General features: G+C 34.1%; 1 protein-coding gene across 2 annotated transcripts in view; it reads right to left on the reverse strand.

Annotated features, from left to right (window-relative positions):
- LOC147066206 (uncharacterized) overlaps positions 1 to 25564 on the reverse strand; it is a 215554-nt gene that overhangs the window by 4855 nt on the left and 185135 nt on the right. The window lies entirely within an intron of this gene.

Consider the following 25564-nt stretch of genomic DNA (forward strand, 5'->3'; position numbering starts at 1 on the left):
GCAAATGGTGATTTTTTTTATTTCGCCAGAGGCAGACAAAGACGTCCAAAGTGTAGGCCTCTAAAAGGTGTCTTCTGTCACACCGTACGAAATTTCTCAACATTTCACCCGACGCAAGAAAATTCAAAAGTTTACGCTGTAAAATCGGGATTCAACTTCCAAGACAGAAAAACTGGGACAAAATAAAAATTATTTCTTTTAAAAAGTTTAAAAAAAAATTTAGATTCAAAATTAAGTATTATTAAGTAGGTATGAGCTACAGCTGCACTATAATGAAAAGGATAAACTTTAACAAACAAGGAGGATAATATTGTGACAGTATTAAGGTCCCTCTTTCAGAGAGTAATCATAATCTTGAGCTTAGGGATTATGTTATTTCATCACAATAATGTTGTTGTGTCTGGTTTTAAAGTTATAAGTATTTATAGAATCGAACATCATTCACGAAGTAATTAGCAGAAAGAGAGAAATTGGAGAAACATAGTAAATAAGAAAGACTTAGTTCAAGAAAGACACATATGTAAACAGTTTCGCCATTTTCCCTTCCCTTATCACGACGTTTCGGGCTCGTTGGAAGGAGTAGTCTCAATAAAGAGATTTCGAAAAAAGATGGAGGACGAATACACAGTGTTACAACCCAAAATCTAAATACAATATATTACCAGCTATCAACTGCTTATATGTTGATAATTCAAAATAATATTAATCATATCAGCTCTGATATGCTGAAATTGAAAATTAATGCTATTTTAATATTATATTGTATAAATAATGAGAACGCATTTACGAGAATAGAATATATCATATAATTGAAATATCATGACTGCGTTTTCCATTTAGCAAATTTTGTCACTCGTCAATGGCAAGATAAGTTCACAACCATTTTTCATTCAGTAAATCTACTGAGAAACCTACTCAGAAGGTGGCCAAAATACTAACTGGATTTAGGAATCAAAAATAAATTTATTGTATGTTCCAGGAACAGTTGTTAGCCATTCGCTCAACCCATTGGGTTCTTACAATGGATCACATACATCTTGAAAAAAAACATTTTTTTTGGCCAGCCGCGGGTTCGAATTCCACGTATTTATATGAAGACAGCTGCTATACCAACTAGACCAACGTGAGTACAGTTTATATACAGCAAGTGGGTAATAATTTCTTCTCAGATTCACAAGGAATTACACTGATTGTATTTTACTATAGCATGCAAACCATAACCTCTGGACATGTCCGAGAATGTGCTCTGTAGGAGGAGAGATACCTAAGTCGGTCCAACCAGGTGTTGGGCCCATCGGGCCGTCCGACATGGTCGCCACAAAGGCCAATTTTATTACGTTAAAAAAATGCAGCGTCTTACTACAGATGTGAAGATTTCTTCACACAGTAATGCAGTAATGCATGTCCGTCCGATCATTTGTTTTTGTTAGTTCACTCTGCCGATGGGCACTGAAAATCTCTGTAAACGCAGTCTTAAGGCTATACTTCAGCTGAGGCATGGTCTAAAAAGATCGTGACTACGCCACGCGCAGATTGTGCAAACGATGGGTGCAGAACAAAACATAATTTGTCATAAAAAATCAACATGCGTCCGTTTAATGTTATGTTTATTCAATTGTTATATCAGTAATAATAATAATATATTCATTGACATGTTTTCTTTTTTGAGTAAATGCGTAACGTTTTTTGGTCATCTTTACAAGATTTAAGTATATATTCCTCTGACGCCATCACAAAACAAATTGACGTGCTTACAACTCGTCTATCGCTCTCCGATTGACAACGAGTCCGAATTTCGTCCCACTTATTGTTGAAAATTATTTGCCGCTTCACTGAAGTAAGCTCTTAAGTATGTGGCTATCTTCTCCTGAGACATCCCAGGCGTAAAGAAACTGCGGTTGCTTCACACTAGGGCTTCGTGATACGCTCAATTAAGACCGAGTGTGGTGCGAGGCCGGTTAGTTTTAATGGGTTTATGTTTATGTTGATTTGTATTGGTAATCTGCATTACCTAAGCGCACCCAACGTTTTTTTTTCCTTTACATATTTTGTATTATTAAAATGCATGTTGCATCTTAGAACGTAAAGGAATACCTTTTTTGAATAATTTTCTTTTGATGTTGAAAATCACTGTGTCGCGAGGGTAGAAATCATTCTGAAAAGTTTTTTTTTCTCTACGAGCGTGACGTAATGTCCTCGGCGGGTGGCGACCGACAATGCTGAATAAGGACGGAAACTTGTTTTTTTTCCTGTTGTATTGTTTTGTGTGTTTGTTTGTGTGGAGCGCGAGTGAAAATGTGGAAAACATTGCGCGTGGTTTTTTTTTCGCATTGTGGGTAGTGCTCTGTCTGCCCACGTAGGCAACCAACAAAGTCACGCGACTGTTGCGAGGCGAGAATAAAAAATGTTATTAATTCACGAGTGTGACAAATTTTAATGAAAAAAAAGTTTTTCCTGACGATTTTAACGCAACCAACATTGTAGGTATAACACGCTGTATTTCGATTCGATCGCAGGGATTTAAATTACGCTCCCATCACATCAATATAGGCACTACAACTAGAGTTGGGTTTCGTGAATTTCCCGACGGGAATTCTCGAGAAATTTTCGAGATTTTCCATCACGAATCTCGATTTCTCGACATTTAGGGAAATCCCGGGTCTCAAGAATCTTTTTTCGGGATTCGGGATTTCTTTATTATCAAATATTTATTGAAAAAACGATTTTCTATATGAAAAAAGTGGACAGAAAACACAAAACGTTCAAAGACTGATCGGGGCATTTCGACTCAAAATGAGCGCAATTTTTGCAACATCAGGAAATTTTGTGTCTCAAAGGCGTACGCGATTGACAGTGTGTGTTTTGAAATTCCATTGAATTATTTTTGTTTTCCTATTGTCTTCTTTCATAAATAAAAAAATCATATTTTTTTCGGAATTTGTCTGTTTTTACATTGATTTTAGGATTTTTCCTGGTTTTTTTTAAATCTCCCGATATCTCGAGAATTCTTTTCCTGGAAATCCCGAATCTCGATATTGAGATTTTCTCGGGAAATACCTAACTCTAACTACAACCGAGTATGGGTCTTGGTTGTCTCAGGGAACGTTCTCTTGTCTATTGCAAGCTCCTCCACTGTCTTTTAAAGATTCGGTTTCGAATCGAACTACAAGATTGTGACCACACTGAAATTAGATTCGATATAAATAAAAAAAGATTTGAAGTCATACACATTTTTATTTCAGAAAAAATTGATGTTTTTTTTTTAAATAAATATAAAATACAATAAAACTACGACTTTTTATTCAAACATATTTTCGCTACATTAGAAAAACTTAACAAACTAAATTTTATTGATAAAAATAACCATAAAATAATTTGTAATAATAATAAAGGTCATATAATATATGTACGCTTGAAGAAACCCCGGACTAATATTTCATTATATACACATATGTGTAAAGTAAACATTTCTTCTGGTGGCATATTTTTTTGCAAATGAATTAAATATTTTATGGACAGTAATTATGTCCATGGCCCCCACAAGGGGGGAGCTGGTAGGGCTCTAGCCTGGAGGCCCGGGCTTAGAGGGGACCCGGCATGGCGGATCAGCCAGTAAAGTGAGAAAAACACATAGGTACAACAAATTTGCTCTAATAATAATATTAGGCGCTATTTTCCTTAATGATTATTAACATTTAAGAATTTGTGGCTGTCCGATGTAATTTGATGTGATATGATGATTTACATAATTAAATGATAGACTATGTTTCCTAACTTACAAAATAGCTTTTTATCCAATATGGCGAAGGGTTGCATGTTTCATGGCTGCCACAAAAGGAAGTCGCGATCAGTGCTTTATATTATGCTAAGTGCAAAAAACTCAATAAATCAACTGGATTTATTTAAAAATCGGTAAAAATACACGGAACACCCTTAACCCTGGGGTTCCGTGGAAACTACTCGGGGAACACAGCTGTAAAAAATCACACTGCGCTTAACCTTAGCGATAGGTAGGGGGGCCCACCATAGATCCTGGCCTGGGGGCCCGCTTTAAGATGTGGGGGCCATGACTATGTTTCTATATTGTCGAGCTTTTGGACCCCAAAAGCTCATTCACATGGCCCATGGAAGCCCTGGCCTGTATATGTATAGCCCCATTATGGTAAATTCGGCCCTGATAATAAGATGGAAACTTTAGGTTTATTTTAGACATTAGGTACATAAAAATATATTTTTGACTTTGATGTTATAAGTTTTTAGATACGTATTAATTAAATTAAATCACTTTAAAATGTAATTTATCAATATATTGTCACAAATTAGCTGCCTTTGGTAGATGGAGCATCAATTCAGTAAAACCTTTATAGATTTTGGACTAGGGACCTTAGTAGGCAGTTGCGAGTTGTCGTCGCAGTTGCGTCAAGATTTGTGTTATTTATTAATATCAGTACAAAACCTATCACATAAATTCCTACTGAAATGCGACACTCCTATATTCCTTTGTCGTCTGTTGGAACGCTTTCTTGCGGCCGAAGTTTGAAAACTCAGTGAAAAGTGCACAATTTTCGATCGGAACTGACTTACGAGAAAAGGGTAAACTGAGCTTTCTCCGTGATAGTTCCTTACTCTGTGATAGTCAGCATTTATGATAATAGCGATAATAGATCATAAAATATATCTACTTAAAGAATCGTTCATGCGATAATTTAACAATCACACTTGTCTTTATGAATATTTTCGGCGCCTTTGCCGAATTCCTATGGCTCAAGATTTGGTCTCAGAGCCATAAAGTTTGTTCTAAAATGCCTTATTTTTAAATTTAAAATTTTAATTTAATAATTTTTGTTTGGTAGATGGGAGAAAATCTATACAATGAAATAATCAATATATCAGTTCCCGGATATAGGTACATCAGTCTTAAATATAATTGCTTTTATTAAGAGCCCACATGCGCCACGTAGGTCAAAATGGAGATGTTATGTTATTTTTAAAGCATAAGTCTGGACATTCCTTAAATGTTGTAGATAATCTATTTATATAATTTTGACGCCTTATTATCCTTTATATTTATTTTAAACATTTGAAACTGATTGCATGATGACAGACTCCATAAAGTATTTTTATAACATAAAATAGTATTCTTTTAAACCTCTCAATCTAATGTTTTAGAATATAGTCATATTTCAGTACATCCATGTGCAGTGGTTTTAAGATTTTTTAGTTTTATTAATTTTTAAACGCATTTATAAAACCATTATAAATATTTACGATAAAAAAATATATTTATAATCTCTGTGATCCCAAATTTGACAAGAATTAGGCATTTTATTATTCAAAAAATGGGCACGATTAACACATTTGAAGATAATTCTAACGATACTGATTATAAGCTATGTCTTTTAGCATTCAAATGCGATAAAACATTCTACGAACAATGATGTTTTTATAATAATTATTGACCTAAGAATAAGGTAGTATTTTTTTGAAATACGCTATTTCTATTGGCATTTCCCAGTGGTTAAGCTACAACATACGGCCGTAGCCATATAAAGTCGATCAGATAAATGAGTTAAACACACATTTTAAATTGATTTAATAGTAAAAAAGTATACTATTTCACTTCGGGGTTATTACCTTTTTAAAATATGTATATGGTTGTGCGATGCAGCTGTTTAATTTATGTGTGTTGATACGCGACAACTTCATAATTCGATGTGTTAAAAAATCGCTAAAAAGCCAATTACATAATTTTATTTGACCTCGAACACCATTTGGAAAACGCCAGTGTAGAGCGTCAGACTACCTGTAACCTTAGCGATAGGAAGGGGGCCCATATAAGGATGTGGGGGCCATGACTGCGATGTACTGATTTCAGATAAAAATGGTTTGTTGTAGTCTGTATGGGCGATGTTGAAATGTGGTCGCCAGATGCTACATCGACGTACATATTTTCTGATAAGTAGGGTTTGGCAAGACGAAGCTGCATCTATCGAATTCCGTCTAATCTGCTTTATTAATTGAGTCACCTGCCTAACTAGTAGTCATACAAATTTCGCTTATATTGGCGTATTACATTACTGAAAAATAGTTTGAGTGGTTAATAAAAATTCCTCAGGTAAACGTCGTTGATACAACGTTCAGGTCATACTTTCCAATAACTAGTATCTAAATACTTACCTCACATCAAATTTTCTCTTATACCTACATACTAAATTGAAGAATGTTCACACTGGTTAAATGACTCGAATTGGGAGTACCAAGTGCTAATGTCAATTAACGCTACCCGCAATATAGTTAGGCTTTAATCTAATTTACCTGAAAAACAGGACTTTCAATGGAGAATAGCAGAGGTGACATTTGTCGCTGCCCTTTTGTTACTCTTGACACATACATACATTAGACGTGTAACCCTTTAGATATTCTCTACCCCAAAATCAGAGATTTTTAACCATTCATCGAAAATAATATTTCAAAATAAGTTGTGTGATTTCGATAACCTCTGACATTACATAATACCTAATATATTATGGGGTGTTTGTATGAAAACCATAATACTACAAGTGCAGTGAGACTCGGAGCGAATTAAATTCACGTAGTATTAGGAGGAGAGTTTTCTTACCATATTTAGCATTTTTGAATAGGCACAAAGCTTGCAAAATTCGCATCTGGCGTATGGCGTTAAATCTAGCGTTTTTCGGCATCGCAAATAGCATAAAACTTTTCATAATAAAGCGAAAATATTAAATTCTGGTCTTTGTACCTTATATCTTACTGCTAATAAATATAAATAGCAGGTGACAGTGCCCCTTGTACCAACATTATTGTCAGTGCTTTAAATGCGCGTATATATATAACAAAAAATTAATACACTAAATATTATCTACATGCAAATTGATAACTAAATTTCTTACATGAATTCATTTTTAATTTTATGACATTAGTTGTAAAAAACTAAATTCTTGTCGATCTTTGTACAAACAATGTTTATACTTTATAATTATGACACATTTTTTTATCTAGCTTGTTTTCTTACCCTATCTGGCATATTTTTTATGAAAGACAGTTGACAACACTGAGGACAGTTTTCTATCCGTCGAACTGAATGCCTCGTCATAGATAAGGTTTCTACTGGTGCTGTGCGTTGTCATAATCGCAAACTCTTATTTTATTCAAATGTTTTCCGAATGTAATAAAATGTACGACACGACACCCCTTAATAAGATACTAATTGTAAAGCCGTTACTCACTTAATGTCTTATCCCTTACTGACTTACCTACTCGATAGAATACACGGGCCCTGAACATTTTCGAAAAAATAATTTAACTTATTGTGGGACAATATGAAACGGTATGTAAAGAACATACATACTCCAGCGCAAATATTATAAAACCGCACTAGTTATGTCATGTGAAGACGCTACTAAAGCCAGTACCCAGACAATGTTGCAGGTAGAGCTTTCAATTCAACGCGCGTGGTAAGTGGTAACATTTGCTTGAAGAGATGCTCTTGACAAAATACATGTAAGTACGTATATTTTATACCAACTTTTTGATACATATGTATTATCTAATTAGGTTTTTGAAACTAATTGAATTACCTACCACACACATCTATTGTGTGTTGTAGGTAATACAAAGTAGTAACTGCAGTGTTATAAGCATATTTACCTTATATTTAAAATATAGAACCAACCGTGAAAGTCTCCAGCAATATACATAATATATATATATAGGGACCGAGAAGATAGGAGGGAGCTATGGGGAGACCTTCTTCCAGCAATGGATCGATCCCAGCTGATGATAATGATATAACGTATAGAATAGGTATATAAAATGTTGTATACAATTGCGCAATAAGCAGGTTCTTACATAATAAATATTAATCTATCGACTATTACTAAGGTGCTCCTCATTGGTATGTTTATTGTCGTATTTTAATATTTTGAAATGGGTAAATTCCAATTTTGATATTTTTTATACGTACCTATTATTAAACTATATTAAACTAATAAAAGTCCAAATTACTAATTTGTATTTTTATTTTATCACGTTTTTTCAATGAAACCATTAGGTATAAAAGAAAAACTTATATTTAAACATGAAAAATAAGTAATTTATAAATTCGACGTTTAAAACCGGTTAGCCGGTTACTAAATCCTAAATTAACCGCTAACCAGGTGGTATTTTTTACCCCGGATAATTGGAAGCCCTAGTTGCAGATAACTCGTAACGCTAACGATGTTGATGATGAAACTGAAATGTTGCCCTATATATACTACTCACTATTCTCCGAAAAGGTTTGACGCATTATTGACTTATAGTACGCTGCCTGATTTCCAGGTTGTTCTATTTCACATTTTTAAGGAATATGACTTTTTAATGCCATTTTGTTCTATTTCCAGAACTCTGTTTAACCTATTAGTCAGAATATAAAAATTATGAACGCATTTGTCGATAATCTCGAAAATAAGTTATTCTTTTATATGCAGAACACAGTTTTTAATATATATAGGTTGTGCAATTATTTCAATGTGAACTATCAAATTGCTCTCTTGAGAATTTTAGAGAAAATGACATAGAATAACCTGGGAATAAGACAGCGATATATTTATAATATATTGGTGGTACAATTTATTATTTCAATGTGAACTTTCAAATTGCTCTCCTGAACATTTTACTGAAAGTGACATAGAACAATCTGGAAATCAGGCAGCGAGTAAGTAGATATAAGAGGAATTGCTTTTTAGTAGTCATTAATTAATGCCATAACATATTTATAAAAACAGAAACCAACGTGAAATACACGTAATATTAATTACTAATTCCATTCTCAAATAAATGTCACAATGAAAACAACACGAAAGCCGATAAATTGGTGTACTTAATTATAATTTACGAGTAATTTATTCTACAATGCATTGATAACAATCCTCATAAAATAGGTTACAATTCGACTATGAAAAGGTTACCCAGACCTTAGTTCCAATAATCCCTTTTACAGTAGCCCCTCGCCCACAGATGCCCTAGTTATTAATTCAGAGCTCAACTTTGGATGTTGGCCTAATTGCTAATCGTTACGATCTACAATGTTTATTGGAGTTAAGGAGTTCATTTGACGAGTATAGGGTCGATTCCGTTCGATGGGCACGGCAGTCGTAATATTCAATCGGATAGTCTGATAACATGTCCCGATTGTGAATACTTAACACTGATCAAAAATTTTCTCTAAAACCCAAGATGGAGTACTCACCTACTATCGACTGGCATATTCAGACATAAAGTTTGAAGTGAATTTGTAAATCGATTAAAAAATGTTTCTACTTTATCAGATGGGTTTCTAAATGTGAAGAATTTTTGGCGATTGATACATAGCATACAATGCAGGTATGTATCGATTTCTTCTAAACACCTACATCTTAAAATAAGTATTTATTTGATACTCTAGAAATAACGAATGACGAGTTTATTAATTTATATGTAGGTACCTCTAGTTCAATTTAAAAGCTCTCAAGTCCCGTAGTAATTTATAATTTTATTAAGTACGAAAAGCTCGCTTTCTCTTGTATCAAACATCGACAGCAAAATTTGACAATTCTGTTTAATTGGAAGAAGCTTTTGGTTGAAATAACTATAAAAGAAAAGTACAATAATAATGATAAGACATGCTGTCCGTTTAACTTCTTAGTTATATTTTAGACTAAAAGCGCTCGACGGAAGATGATTGTAAATATTTACAAAATAATCTAAACGAATACTTAAATATCCATACTTATCTAAAATATCAATAATAATCTTGGTCAATTTTATATAGTTATATATATGTATCGCTTGTATTTCTGAAGATACCGAAAGGAAAACTCTGGGTCTCGAATAACAATATACCCACATGCGATTGTAATTTCAGAATATTTAAAACATATTTTTGTCTATGATGAGTACCACTAGATTTGAAAATATTTGTTGATATATTCAATTTGAAAAATAAATAAACCAATACATAAATAGAAACATCAATATACCTACTTAGCGGATCAAAATTTTTAATGTAAGTCTCTCCTAACACATATTTATAATAAAGGTATAAATTAAAATAAAACACAATATGTAGTACTTACTCCAATTAGTTTAGTAATAACCAGGACTAGTTTCATACGCTTCAATGGGACAACAATACAGATATGTTATACTAACAATTTTTAAATGTTCAAAAATAAATCAATTAAATTTAGGTACCTAGATAGCTTTTCAGAAAACTTTAGTATAATCATATTTAGGTACTTAAGCGGCATAAAGAATATTAATATATCGATAATGCAAGATAATAATATGATGAATTCAATAAATCATCACGAATTAGAAGCCAATTAGAAAGTTCTTCAGACCGGCTATAATATCATAATATAAATAGAAGGAAAAGTAAGTAAGTATCTTAATATTTATAAAGACACGTCATGATTAGGGAATCCAATCCCGGGATCCCGAATCCCGGGATCCCGGGATCCCGAGCTATTTTTGATACCTTTGAATCCCGGGATTGATAAACATAATCCCGGGATTTCGGGATTGATTTTTTTATCAATTTTTATGGAAAATATAACAGAAAAAATACTTTTAATACAAAATAACTACATTAGAAATAAACTGAGTTTGAATGAAGTTTGATGTGTAGGTTGCCGATTCATTTTATTTTTTCACATAGATTATTAAAAATGAGAAAGATTGGTAAAAAAACAATGCATCGCACTTTTAACAAAGTAATTCCACCATGATATCATACGTTTTACGGCAGTTTCATATTTGGCTGACTAATTAGATTTATGAAAAGAAAGGCCATAAGTACGCCATGATTATTTGCTTTACTATTTTAAATCTCGCTGATCTATTCATTATGTCTTTACTATCAGAAATAGCAATCTCATATTAAATTCACATTATTATTTATATTACAACATTATTTACTCCATTAAACTTGTGTATTTCCAAGATTTAACGTATACAATATTAACAATAAATGTCTTAACTAGTATAAATTATACTAGATTTATTTTTGACCGATTTTATCAATGTTATTTGTAAATATAAAAATTTTACATTAACAATGGAAAAAAATCCCTATCCCGGGACTAGTCCCGGGATCCCGGGATTGTCAAATTGTAATCCCGAAATCCCGGGATCAGAATTTTGGCTCGGGATTGGATTCCCTAGTCATGATGTTAGCTTCTGTATTTTATGAAAAACATCCAGCTGTGTTTATACCTTAGCTCCGCATATTGATTGAAGCGAGGAAAATAGATTTTCCGTCGAGCCATGAATTCCCTTAATATGATAAAGCGATGTGACATAATGCAAACAGTGCGTAAGTACCTATGAGAATTTATGTCATAATTATCCTATCAATCTCTCTAAATCACTTAGCCTGACAGTTTTCTGAAGAGCAACAAGCTATATTCATCTACGTGTAAGTAAGAGTACGTATCTGAAGCGATATTTGGGACAAAGCACCAGCGATATTTTAGCCAACCCGAAAAACAAACCTATGGGAATACGTTTCAAGACTCAGATAATATCTCTCTGCCTATTTTCTACATTTCCCACTCTAGACGAAGCGTGTAATAAATACTCTTATAATGTAAGTTGCTACTAAACAGGCTTTTACAAGGAGGTTGTAAACGAATCGTTTAATCTGTATTTTTATAGAGAGGAAAGAACACTTAATTGAACAATCATATTGGGGATTAAAACTCATTTAGTGCTGACACCGCGACTGCCGCGTTTGCGTTACTTGGCCATTAGATATAATTAACATGATATTTAAATGTGGTAATTAAAAATTAATTAACAGGTCAGCAGTGATTGTGTTTTAATCAATCGATCAACAATCAAAGGGTTTTTTTGTGATTTCGTTATAATATAACAAATACAAGTATTATCAGTAGAAACGCCTATTTCCGTAGGTTTTTTTTGATTCGTATGTATATAATAATAAATAATACAATATACTAATATGATACCTACAATCATAACTAGCTACGTATATCACTGGTAATTCAATCCATTGATAAACGAATATATACAGTTAGCAGAAGTATAATACGAGGGTGGGTCAATAATTCCTTAGAAAAAAGCATTAAAATAGTTTTTATTTTTGTATTTTTTTTTTATTTCTCAACATAATCTCCTTGGAGCTCAATACACTTGGTTAGACGTTTCTCAATTTTTTTTAAACCGTCAGAAAAATAAGTTTTCGGAAGGTCCTCAAAATAAGCATTTGTCCGATCGATGACTTCTTCATTTGAAAAAAAAACGTTGTCCACTTAGCCATTTTTTTAAGTTTGGGAAAAGGAAAAAGTCACTGGGGGCTAAATCTGGCGAATACGGTGGGTGGTCGACCAATTCGAACTTCAATTCTTCAATTTTAGCCATTGATCGTAAACATGTGTGAACACGGGCATTGTCCTGATGAAAGAGGATTTTTTTCCTGTTTAAATGAGGCCGTTTTTCTTCAATTTCGTTTTTTAGCTGGTCCAATAAAGATGCATAATAATCCCCTGTTATTGTTTTTCCTTTTTCCAAATAGTCAACGAAAATAATTCCACGTGCATCCCAAAATACAGTAGCCATAACCTTACCAGCTGATTTTACGGTTTTCGCCTTCTTTGGACATGGTTCGCCTTTCGCAATCCACTGCTTTGACTGTTCTTTCGTCTCGGGAGTATAGTGGTGTATCCATGTTTCATCTACAGTCACAAAGCGACGAAAAAATTCATCCGGATTGCGTTGCATGAGCGACAACAGGGCTTTAGAGGCCACCACCCTATTGCGTTTATTGTCGACTGTGAGCAAACGCGGCACCCATCTTGCAGAAATATTTTTCATGCCCAATTTGTCATGTAAAATAGAAATGACGCTACCTTTTGAGATCCCTGTAACCTCAATTATCTCACTCAACTTTAATCTTTGGTCACTTAACACCATATCGTGGATTTTATTGATCATTTCTGGTGTAGTCACCTCTACAGGACGTCCTGAGCGTGGTTCATCCTTTGTTGATGTACGACCACGTTTAAATTCATTTAACCAGTTATAAATAGTTGCAAGTGAAGGAGCAGATATGCCGTGAACTAAATCCAACTCATTTTTTATTTCCTTTGCTGTTAACCCTTTTATATTAAAATGTTTAATAACAGCTCTAAACTCAATTTTCTCCATTTTCCACAAGCAAATTTTTTTTTTAAATGTACGAGAAACACACAACAACCCGACCAATCTGATTGAAACTTCGCAGCATACTGAATCGGTAGTGCCGCTGCATGAAAACAAACCGCTTACAGTACTAGTCGCGCCACCTGTCGGCTTTTCTAAGGACTTATTGACCCACCCTCGTATTTTGTAGGTGAATATGTAATAGATTTTAGAAGAAATCTATATTTAGCTACATATTTTTTTTTTTTAGACTTTAAGTGGACGATGTTTTATTATATTAAGTTTTCAAAATAGGGTCTACTCAGTTCCCTCTTTGTGCTTTAATGTACTTACTTTTTTTAACCATATTAAATAAAATATTTTTTTTCTTTTATTAAAATATTGTTAACACTTATTCTTCTTTATTGTATGCCATGTTGTGAATTCTTTGAGTTCATGAATTGTCATGTTCATTATACCTAAGTAAAATTTTAATGATGGGCAAAAATGTATAGTATCTAAAAATATCAATCAATATTATATACGGCTGTATCGTATTATATAATTGCATATAGATATTCTTAGTAAGTATATTTATTGAGCGGTGTTAGCTTAATCAGTGACGTCCCTAGACAAAATGCCGCCCCATTTTTTATACAGTATTTTTATCATCCTTTCATGACCCCAATATTTAATAAATGTGTTGTATGGATACATTGCTAACAAAATATATACCGCTAACTCCAATTCAAATGCCATATCTACTTCAATCAACAATATCTACGTACAAAGTCTACGGTTTCAGTGGGTCTATTCTATACTTATCGACCGCTAAAGTGATAAAGTGATAAATATTATCAAACTTAGGGTAGGTTTGTATCAAAGTATTAGCATGTATTGTAACAATTACACGAAGCTGGTTTTTATTGTTGCAATAAGTGCTATATTTTAACAGCACCTATCTTGCTGCTGTTAAAATATGGCACTTATTGCAACAATAAAAACCAGCTTCGTGTAATTGTTACAATAAGTGCTAATATTTTGATACAAACCTACCCTAAGTTTGATACTATTTATCACTTTAGTGTTCGATAAGTATAGAATAGACCCACAGATACATTTAAAAATACACCTGACAACTTTCAAATCTGCACGTGTCATTGCTGGTCATCAATGACGTGACGTCCAAGGACAATAGGAGTAAACTAGACATCGCGAACCCGACAATAAAATACAGTCCTGTTAAACCTTTTATGTTAAGTAATACATTTTGTTTCCAACCAGTGAGCTGAATTGTTCAATGGAATGATATTTTCGTTATTAGGTACTAAGTTTAGGTACATATTTCTATATACATAATATTCCTAAAGATTCTCCTCGATTTGCCGCCCTTCTAGTAACTGCCGCCTCCAAGCGACGCTCAATCTGCCTACCCCCACGGGACGTCACTGAGCTTAATGGCAAACTATGAACATGGAGACAAAAATCAATGTAACACTACTTATGACACGTTTAGTTAACTGTAATAAGGACTGCGTGGACTCAGCGGGTGGTGGTTTTATTACAACTGTCCCGAATGTCGACAAACACAACAGGAGGTTTTCACCACTAACCCGCAGAGGCGCGCACGATTTTAATCTCCCTACGTAAAATGTTAAAAACAAATTGGCAAATTAACCAAATTAAAGCTTTGAGTGTTCATTCCTCGTGAAATGGGCGTATTATTCCTTCCCTTGTTCTCCAGAAATAATTCAGAGGTTTCAATGAATCATTTGCGAACAATGGAGAGGCTGTTAAACAGGACCATTTCTATATTTCCATTTCAATGGAGTCCTTTCTTATTATGTATTTATGCGAGCGAAATGTACTTAGCAATTGCGCCAAGTTTAATTATGACTACCTGACATATTGTGTCGGCCTAAGTTTCAAAGGAAGGTACCTACGAGTATTATAAAATTTATTTATGTAGGGACAAACTTTATAGAGCAGGGAAGGTGTACATGCGACACTCGACACGATTTTAAAAATAGCGGTTCTCCCATTGAACGAATTTTTTTTTTATTGAAGTTATACTTCTTTTGGCGCGTTTGGGAAATCAGATCAGAGTGTATTTTTGGCGTGTGACATGTAACACATAATTTATTTTTTCACACGAAAAAAAACGCACCCGATTGGATTCGAACCACCGATTGTTCGGTTATCAGCCGAACGCACTACCTTTACGCCACAGTATGATACTGCAATCGTGACGATTATACAGTATAATATTATAGTTTAGAATTGTTCCGTTGCCTAGGCAGCGAATTTATTATTGTCTGCCGTTTCCAATTCCTTACGTAAACAAACGATTAAACGTCAGAGTGAAAGTCGGTACTTTAAAAATAAAAACAACCAAAAACCATTATGTAATTTAGTAATATAAGTTAAAGTGTATATAAACCAACGGCGTCCCAATAAGCGGTCCTTTTTCTTGAATGTGTAATTTAACAAGATAATTAAGATCTAGTCAAAGAATCTAGTTTATCTTAAGTTTTGTTTTTGTTTTGTTACGCCAAAGAAGTATAACTTCTAACGAGCGTACATAAGTACACACAAAGATTTTTTTTGTTCATTGTGTTTATAGTTTTTTTCGGGTACCTACATAGAATGTTATTATTATGTTATCAATAAAAAGTACATTTTAGTTTTTAGTTGATTTTTTAAAAAAAATAAGTACCTACCTACTCAGATTAAAATAATATGTGACCGGCAATAATTGGGAGTTACAAAATTTTTAATACAATTTTGACTTACATGCTGGAAAAGGTTCGATACCGCTGGTTTACTAGCATGTTGGACATATTAAATTTAACAACGTCTCTACTATAATTAATATTTGATTCAGCGATCGCAAACCCGGGCCTCGGGAGACGCTACTGGCGTTTTCCATTGGATAGATTTATTTAAAACAGAAAACAAGTCTATAGGTAGGACGAAATAATTTCCATGTAGGTAGCTCAAACTGTATATTATTACATATATATATATATATATATATATATATATATATATATATATATAGTTGGCTACTGTGCGAAAAAATCTTCTTGGCTACGCTTCTAGGCGCTGTTGTTTACTAAATGGGAGGAGCTTGTTAGTTTATAATGGAAGTGCGGTTAAAAATGGGCGGAGAATGTTAGTTCATAGTTTAACACGTAGCCAAGAAGATTTTTTCGCACTTATACTTACAAGCATACATTTAACAAACTTGACCGAATTAGTAAACAAAAACGATTATTTTAAGTTTTGCGCCTGCTTTCCAGTCCAAGACTGACGAAGGCATGATCAGTAGGTATTTAGTTTGAAGATCCTGTGCATGTCATGTACGAGTATAAAACGAGTCTCACATTATGTAGAATAACGCTCGCTAAAAAACCGAACGGTCAAAAACCGAATAGGCAACAAGTTCTTCACGCTACTAAAAGAATGTCGCCTTCGGTTTTTTTCCGTACGGCCAAAACCGTATAGTGTGAAAGGAGGGTAAGTCTTATATAACGTTGACCGTCTCATCCGACGAAGACTGACGCAAGTTAGTCGGTTAGTGGAAAGCCAGGGGCCTTATGTTATAACTTGCGAGTTGAAGTCGCCCGGTCGACATGACGTCATATGACATCATTGTGACGTACTACCGGAGTGATAATACCATTCGAGAAATTAACGCTACTCAAATACTGGCGTTATCCATTGTCCCCATACACAAATAGGTGTTTCTTTCTTTCTTTCTTTCGACCATGTCCGATCCTAATAGGATCATATGGGCCTCCACAGAGTGGAGGTTTGTATTGACAGATTTTTGTTTTTACGAGAAATGGATATCAGCCACTTGCTCAACCTATTAGGTCCATACTCTGACTCATACACAAATTGAAAAACAATATGTGTACTAGCCAGACCCAGGATTCGAACCTGGGACCCTCGACTCTATAGGCCGGCATTTAAGCCACTCGGCCATCGTGGGTGTTTCAGCATAATAATATCTATGGTGAGCCGTGTGCGTTGGACGGCTTGCCTCGAGCGTGTATTGGCTGACGTCACAATTACGTCATGTCGTCGGGTGACTTCATATCACTAGTTAGAACATAGGGCTGCAGTAATGGTAATCTCTGATGAAATTTCGACGTGATCATAATAATACAATCTCAGAAAAATACGTTTCCAACTTCTAGAGTAACATCATGTAACTGATGTAACCAATAACCATTATTGAAGGCACGTCATAAAAAAGAATATTCTGTAATTCGATAAAAGGAGTAATTTTCGAATAATATTCCATAATAAGTGAGAGTATTTCCGAATGCCGATGAAATCATATTATTATTGTATTGCGATTATGGAATATTGCCAACATAAGTTTTATTCACCTACATAGTTATATTGTTTTAGCTGAGACGAAATTGTTAGCAACCTCTATGAATGCCAGATTAATTATTTAAAATGCAAGCCAAGGCGCTTACGAGTCTTCCGGAGGATTACATTAATATTATATTAATCCGTTAATAAGTAAGAATAAATACGTTTATAAATTATCAATTAAGAAAAAAAATATTATTTTCATAATAAATCGTCACTGTTCTGGCAAAAGACACTAATTCGAAAAAATTACATATTGAGTTAGTTATACCAAAATGTTCATTATTTCAAACTTTACCGTCTGGAAACCTTCTTAATAAATAAACAGTCTTTATTTTAAAGTCATCCTTTTTACGATTACTTAATAAACTCACATGATAGACCATTTCAAACATTTTAACAACTTCAAAGTCAAATTACTCAAAACTAGTATTCTCCAGTTAGTGTGTTCTACCAGAACAGAGACAAAATAATATAATATTATAACGTAGGTACCTAGTATATAAGAAATATATTATAATTCGTTTCAACTCATTCAATTGAAATGTGTGCCATTTATAAATATTATTTACGAAGCTATTTCTGTTTTCAGATAGTTTTGAGAAAATCCATGTGTCTTGCAGGAAGTAGTTAAAAATAAAACAATCCAACGTATTTTAGTGTCAGCGACGGAGACATTTTACGACTGAGAGAGCTTTTATTAGCTTCATTTTTCAATACAGAAGTCACTGACAATAGCAATAACAAGATAATAAATGTGTTTAATGGAGTTTTTTTTACAATCACTAGATTTAATGTATACCCACTTAATGCACATTATAAAAAGCTTTCTAAAGATAACTTACCTCCCGAACATACCGATTAATAAAATCCTAAAAAAATCTTGTACCGTATGGGATTCGAATATGCATCAGCGCTTGCCGGCCGTGTGTTCTATCCATTACTTACTGACGACACCAATGTTTTAGTGTTTGCGGATATGACACACGTCACCGATGACGTTTTCAAATTCTGCCAAAATATCATGGATACCCTATTTTGCAATTTAAATCAAAGTATTGAATAATATACCTAAATTTGATTCACAAATGGCGTCAGGATTGGTCCAAATTAAAATAGCTTATAAATAGTTTTCAGTGTCGAGAGACATAATAATATATCAACGCATATAGGTACTTACACATTTTATTAAGAATAGGTACCTATACCGTTCCGGAAAATACTGGCACATATCTTGAACTAAGTTTTCATGACAATGAAAATTTAAGACAACTCTTTAGTCTTTCAATCGATAACTATTACGATTACAGAATGGGTCAAAATTAGATTCGAATGCATTTAAAATGATAAACCAATTGTGAATACGTCAACGTCATTGATGAGGACTTTTATTTGGTAACTAGCAGCGATTCAACTGAATTTACAGACTAAATACGGTCGTGGCATTATTATTCAACTCTTCTGAACGTATAATAATTATGAACCTAATGAATATACTTGTAGCTCGTAGGTTAGTAAAAATTCTATTGACGTACGCAGTGGAAACTGCGATGCCAACTTGCGTTTTTCTTGTCAGACCCATCAGTATTTTGCAAAAACTACATTCTGGCATGTGGCATTAAACCTGACGTTTTTTTCTCATTGTGGTTCGTTGGTAGCTTTAAAACTGTCGTAAAAACACGTGACTTCTTGATAAATAAACCCACCAGCCATGTGTTTATAAATTAGATTTTAATTTTATTTTTCAACGGTTTCGACCTTGGATTACAGTAGATATTATTATTGTTGAATTAATTATTGACTGCTGATTTTATTGTGAGTAACTGTGGACTTAAAAATGTGGTATCTTTTCCTCAGATCTTTTTTCTTTTTCAAAGCTTTCTTAACATTATACCAGATATATTACGTAGTTATTAAAAACTACGGCAATTGATAAAAAATAAAAGCAATAAACATTAATCAAAATATAAATCTTGCGCCATTCACAACGATGGTCTTAGGGAGATCTGTTTGCACAGTTTTGAAGGGCGCTTTTCGTTAATTACACCACGATTTGCACGGTGGGTGATGGTGGGAAAACATGTGAGCTAATATTTATAAAATCAGAGATATATTATGTCGTATATGAAATGGTAATAATTTTATATAATAAGTCAGTAGTTCGTTGCGTTTCAAATTTTAATGAAGATTTTTAAAAGTGTTTTTTGTTTTACGTTTCAAAACAAATGAAGTCAGAATATTATAGTTGAGAGGTCGTTTACAATTGTATAAATAATTAAAACGGCGGTAAATTTTCCATATTTGAACATTAAATTTCACAAGAGTGCTGAAAGCGCACTGCTTTGCTGGGTAAAAGTAAATATCCCCGGCATTTCAAAACGGAATTAAAAGTTTATGAAAGACTTGAATTATTATATTCAGGCGTGAGATTCACTTAGCTAGCGCGTGATATTACGTACTTTACGAAGTAACATGAACGAACACGTTCTCTTCTGAAGCTTTCAAATGCAATATATTTTCATTCAATAACGACGTACGTAACGAGAATTAAATGCATCTCTTTAAATTTTGTGAACATTTTACAACACGAAGACAGCATTCAGAAAAAGCGAATAAAACGTTGCATGGCTGGAAGAATCTGAAGAAGTACTTTGATGTTTCAAGAAATCTATGAGAAATAGCAATGATACTATTGGTCACGTCTTGTCAACTGTCATTGGAGGGGCGAACAATCAGGAGATTGGAGGGCGAATAATAAGAAACATTACGGATATTAAGGTAGATTTATACATATTATTTAAAAAGAAGACTATCAATCGGTTATTTAATGAATGTATTCGTCTTCTCGTACCATCTCCAATCGATTGGCCACCATTAGGGCGATCTTTGCTTTATCGTCTGCTACTAATGTCTCTACTTCAGTGGTGCTTCATGGAGGTTCTTAAAACACGAAATGCGGCTTCGTTTAGCATTGGCCGTTCCTTCTATAACGAGTTGGAGAATGCTGTACTTTTGTGCAGTCATAACGTGGCCGAGGTACTGTAGTTGTCTGGTTTTGATACTGCGGAGAACTTTCCAATTCATTTGAGGACATCAACATTAATTGTCTCCTCGTCAGTTCAAAGAATCTTGAAAATACTTCGCGATAGTCGCACAGATCGCAAAAATTTGTACATTTTATAACCCATAATTATAATGTAACAACTGTAATCGCCCTTAATTAAATCTCGTCATTCTCTACAACCATCCTTTATCTTCCCGAAGTTACCTAACAGCAGACGACATCATCAGCCAGCCCACCAAGCGAGAGAGAGAGAGAGAGAGAGAGCACCTAACGTATCTCTCTCCCCCCTTCGCAGATGATGAAAAGCAACATATTGAAAGCCTCAATTCTACGTGACATCTCTTGGTTTAGATAATTACTAATAAATATTGCGCCACAGGTGACTTTTTCATTTGAAGAAACAAATTTATAATAATTGTGTATGAAAATATAACTATATTTTTAATTCGAAAGGGAGGATATGTCCGCCTTTTGGATAACACCAGCTGGTAACCTTAGCTCAGAAGGACGTTGTAATAGTAGCGAAACAATCACAAAATATCCCAGGCTTTGAGAAAATCATAATATGTAGTATGACGTCACCAGGAATAGAATACGTAGCCCCCTGATGAGGACAAATAGATTAGAAATTTAAACAGGAGCGTCCTGCGCCTTGGAATAAAATCTCATGGCTGTCATTTTCAAAACATCAAATCTCTCCAACTTTTGTGATACCCATATATCTATTATTATTGCACAGCAAAAATATTGATTAATATGTCTAACACTTTGCGAGATCACAGTATCTCATACTAAAAAAACACCTGTCAATGTGAAATATATTTTTCACTCAATATTTTTGAGAAGCACACATAAGAAGTTTTAATAGTGGCGACGATATACCGGTGGACATACTTACGTCTCAAAAGATCCATTACTCTTCCATGATTCATGAACCTTTCTTGTTACGATTTATGGAGAAAAGAGATGGCCATCAATAAATTGTCAGATATAGGACTCGTAATACTGTCATCAATCAACTAAGAAATCATCGATTACAATGGCGAGTGCCATCTCATAGCCGTAATGAGTTTTACGTATTACATTATTCATACGTAAATAATACAATATGTGGTATAAATGTATTTTTACAACGAATATACGTAGACTATTGTTCGGGTTTCATAACTGCGGCCATAAGGCTTTCGATATAGTTCGCAGTGGCGTGGGGTTACATTTGCTTGTAGGGGTTATCTTACATATTATTATTTATTATCCTAATGTTTTTTTTAACTAATTGAATCGTTGTGGATGGCCAATGAAAATAGGTGGGTATATGGTGTGTTATTGCTAAGTAAGAGTCTGCGGTATTCTTAAAATATTGAAGTTTGTTGTAGGATATGTTTAATTCGAACCTTGGATTGCACTATACCATACAAACGACGAATTAAACGATTCGTATTCGACCATAACACTATGTATCTACATTCTACCCCACAGTAAAGTAAAAATAATAAATACATGATAGGTACGTAAATACGAGACACGAAATAGGCAACATTTTAAATACTCACAGCACAGACAATATAATAATTCGTTATAAATAAATACACGTGACATAAACTCGAAATCAAGTTATGAGGGGCTTAACAAAAACAAATACACCAATATAAGCGCATGAAGTTTTCTATGATCGAAAAGCCGTAATCAAATGCACGATATGCTGTTTGCAATTTGTTACCACTCATTGATGACGTTAGTGCTTTTCATAAATATAAAAGTGAGGATTGCAGACCAGTAATCCCATTCTTTTTTAATATCTTCCTGTCATGGAACTGTCCAGAATTCAATTTATATTATATACTCCCGGATTCCTAATATATTTTAGTCAGAGAGATATTCAGTGTTAGCAAACCTTTTTTTTACAAGTGTGTTAAATTGTATGCGAAATTCTAGGAAAAAGCTACCAACATACTTATGTTTTATCGTAAATTTACCAAAAATGATTAAGAATCATATATTTTTCAAAATTTACAGACTTGATACATACCTATATTTTGTAGAGATTATTTGTTCTTTGTCCAATATATTTATTTGGGGTTTATAATTGAAAACACTTTGAAATTAATTGAAATTGCGGTTGATAAGTCAATCCTACACACGGTTCAGTCAAACCATTAGGAAGACGATATTTTATTTTCGATTTGAAATAATTCATCGACGAAAATAGATGTTCGCAATCATAATGTTTACCAAAAGATGGCGCACAAAAAAGGGTTTTTCACAGTATCTCTTCTCTTCACCGGTAGGTACATTTTTCCAAGATGGCGGCTTTATCCGGCGTACGCCAAGATCGAAAACTTGATTTTTTATAAGGACAATAAACAATAAGACATATTCAAAAATCAGATCAACCGTACCTTTTCCACGGTTAAACTCCCCTGTTACTGGCCTATAGCATTACATTTTTATTCACATATTATATTCCTATAGGCATGGCCCCCACAAGGGGGGGGCTGACAGGGCTCTAGCCTAGGGGCCGGGCTTAGGGGGGCCCGGCGTGGCAAGCCGACCAGTTGAATGAGAAAAATACACACCACAAATTTGGTCGAATAGTAAAAAAATTCGCCTGCGGCGGTATGTGTCTGCGCGATGTAGGTAATTTGATGTGATATGATGATTGATATAAATAATTAAATGATAATTCACGCGTAGAATTTTGTTTTATAATTATTTTATGTGTGTTTCCTGACTTAGGCGAATGGTTCCATGTTACTTGGGTACCACAAAAGGAGGTCGCGATCAGTGCTTCATAATAATATGCTGAGTGCCGACAACTCAATAAATCAACTGGATTTATTTAAAAATCGGTAAAAATACACGGAATACCCTTAACCCTGGGGTTCCGTGGAAACCAATTGTGGAACACTACTGTAAAAAATCACACTGCTCTTAACCTTAGCGATAGGTAGGGGGGCCCGCCACAGATCCTGGCCTGGAGGCCCGCTTTAGGATATGGGGACATGCCTATAGGTATAATCAGTTTTTCTAGATGATGTGAAATTAAACTTTAAAAATTCAGCTGATTTTAGATACTTACTATTAAAAAACTACCTAATCAAATTCGAACTTTACCCGCGTGCCACACAACATGGTCTGCGTGTCACTCAATGCGTGTCGTAGGTTCACCATCCCTTATAGGTATTACTCGTATAATATGGCAAATCGCATAAGATAATCTTCAAATGAATGGCTTCTTTAAATTATGTGACAGCACTATCGAAGGGCCTTATCCCGGTAGTATCAATGTGGGCTATAATAGCTGGAATACATTTCCCAATGGATACGGACGTCGAAGGGAAAAACAAATAAAACATAAAACAGCCGTTAAACTTCCCGAAAACCGATTTATAGATCATAAATAATTTAACCTCGCCAAGGTAGAGATATTGGTTCATGTGGGTAATTTTGACTACCGAACAATGAAGTGGGTATGCACCCGTTACCCGTGTCAAAGTTCACAATAATAATATGGAACTATATATTGAGAATGAGCTCTGAGGTGATGTTTTATCTAGTATAAAACAAGTTTGATGAAATAATATTGCTGGATAATAGGTCGCTCGGCGAGTGGTCAAATGCCGTCACACAGTGGTACCCAGGTGGCACTCAAACGCCCACTGGAGCGCCCGAAAAAAACCGAGGAAAACCCGCTGAATAGACGAGCTCATATAGTTCCGTGGATGTACGTGGCAGGAAAGAACTGGGTACCGAGAAGAGTGGAGAGAGCTAGGGGAAGCCTTTATCCACCACTAGATTGATCCTGGCTGATGGTGATAATGAATAGATTATACTACTTTTATTTTTTAGATCAAATAAGGTGATGAAAACCTTATTCCATGGATATAGAGCCTGCCCTAAATGTATGAAAATGGTCACCACTAATTGGTCAATCTCATAATTTTACCAATAGACCAGCATATTATATTATGTATTCATAAAAATATCTATTGATTGTCGTTCTGAAATCAAGAATGCAGTTTTTTTTAATAACATGTTAGAATAGTTACCTAATTAGAACTTGTGAGATATCTACGCCTAGTGGCGAACCTGTCGGAAAAAATACGAACTACACCACGCAGAGCATTTTTGATGTTTACCAATTTTCACAAAAAATTCAAATAGCACTATAAAATGACAGTAACATGTCTCGTTTACGTTTGAAGACGATTGGCGAGTCAGTCAGTATTTTTACGTGAAAACAGTTATCAACGCGATAGTTGAATTTACACACTATTACTATATGCCAGTAAATCCATGCATGTGTACAGGCACTATAGTGTTACCATGAAACAAAAATATTGTACTAAACTAATATTGTACTGTTAGAAGAGTTTAAATTATAATAAGGGCTTAGGAGCGGAATGCAGAAACATTTGTCATAACTAAAATTTCCTTAGCAGAAAACACTATGCAGAAACATTGTCCTTAGTTAAGATCATTTCTATTGAAAATAGTAACATATTTATAAATTCTCTTACCTATAATTTAGGTAAATTATTTTATAATTGTTAAACGATGACAAAAATATGACAACTGCATTTTATAAATGCAATAACTATAAATACATATTAATATTTAATTATAATACTCTTATATTTCCTTTATAAGTCATTATAAGTGATTCCACACGCACCGCAAGATATTTTTTTAACATGGTAACACTAGCGTCAAGTGTCATTCTATCATCTGGCATCTTGTATTTCTGCGGGCTGGCGTATAAAAGTAAAATAATATTCTGCGAGTACATGCCAAACGAATTAACACTATCAATATCCATATTGAGATAAATTGTTAAATGAATATGAGTGTATGGACTGTTTTATAGCACGCGAATTTATTTTGACAGCAGCTGTCAGTGGTAAAATGGTAATACGGAAAGGGGCGTGT

This window comes from Rhyacophila brunnea, unplaced genomic scaffold (genome assembly GCF_057557595.1).
Source record: "Rhyacophila brunnea isolate RB1 unplaced genomic scaffold, BYU_Rbru_1.0 scaffold_5, whole genome shotgun sequence".
Lineage (NCBI taxonomy): Eukaryota > Metazoa > Arthropoda > Insecta > Trichoptera > Rhyacophilidae > Rhyacophila > Rhyacophila brunnea.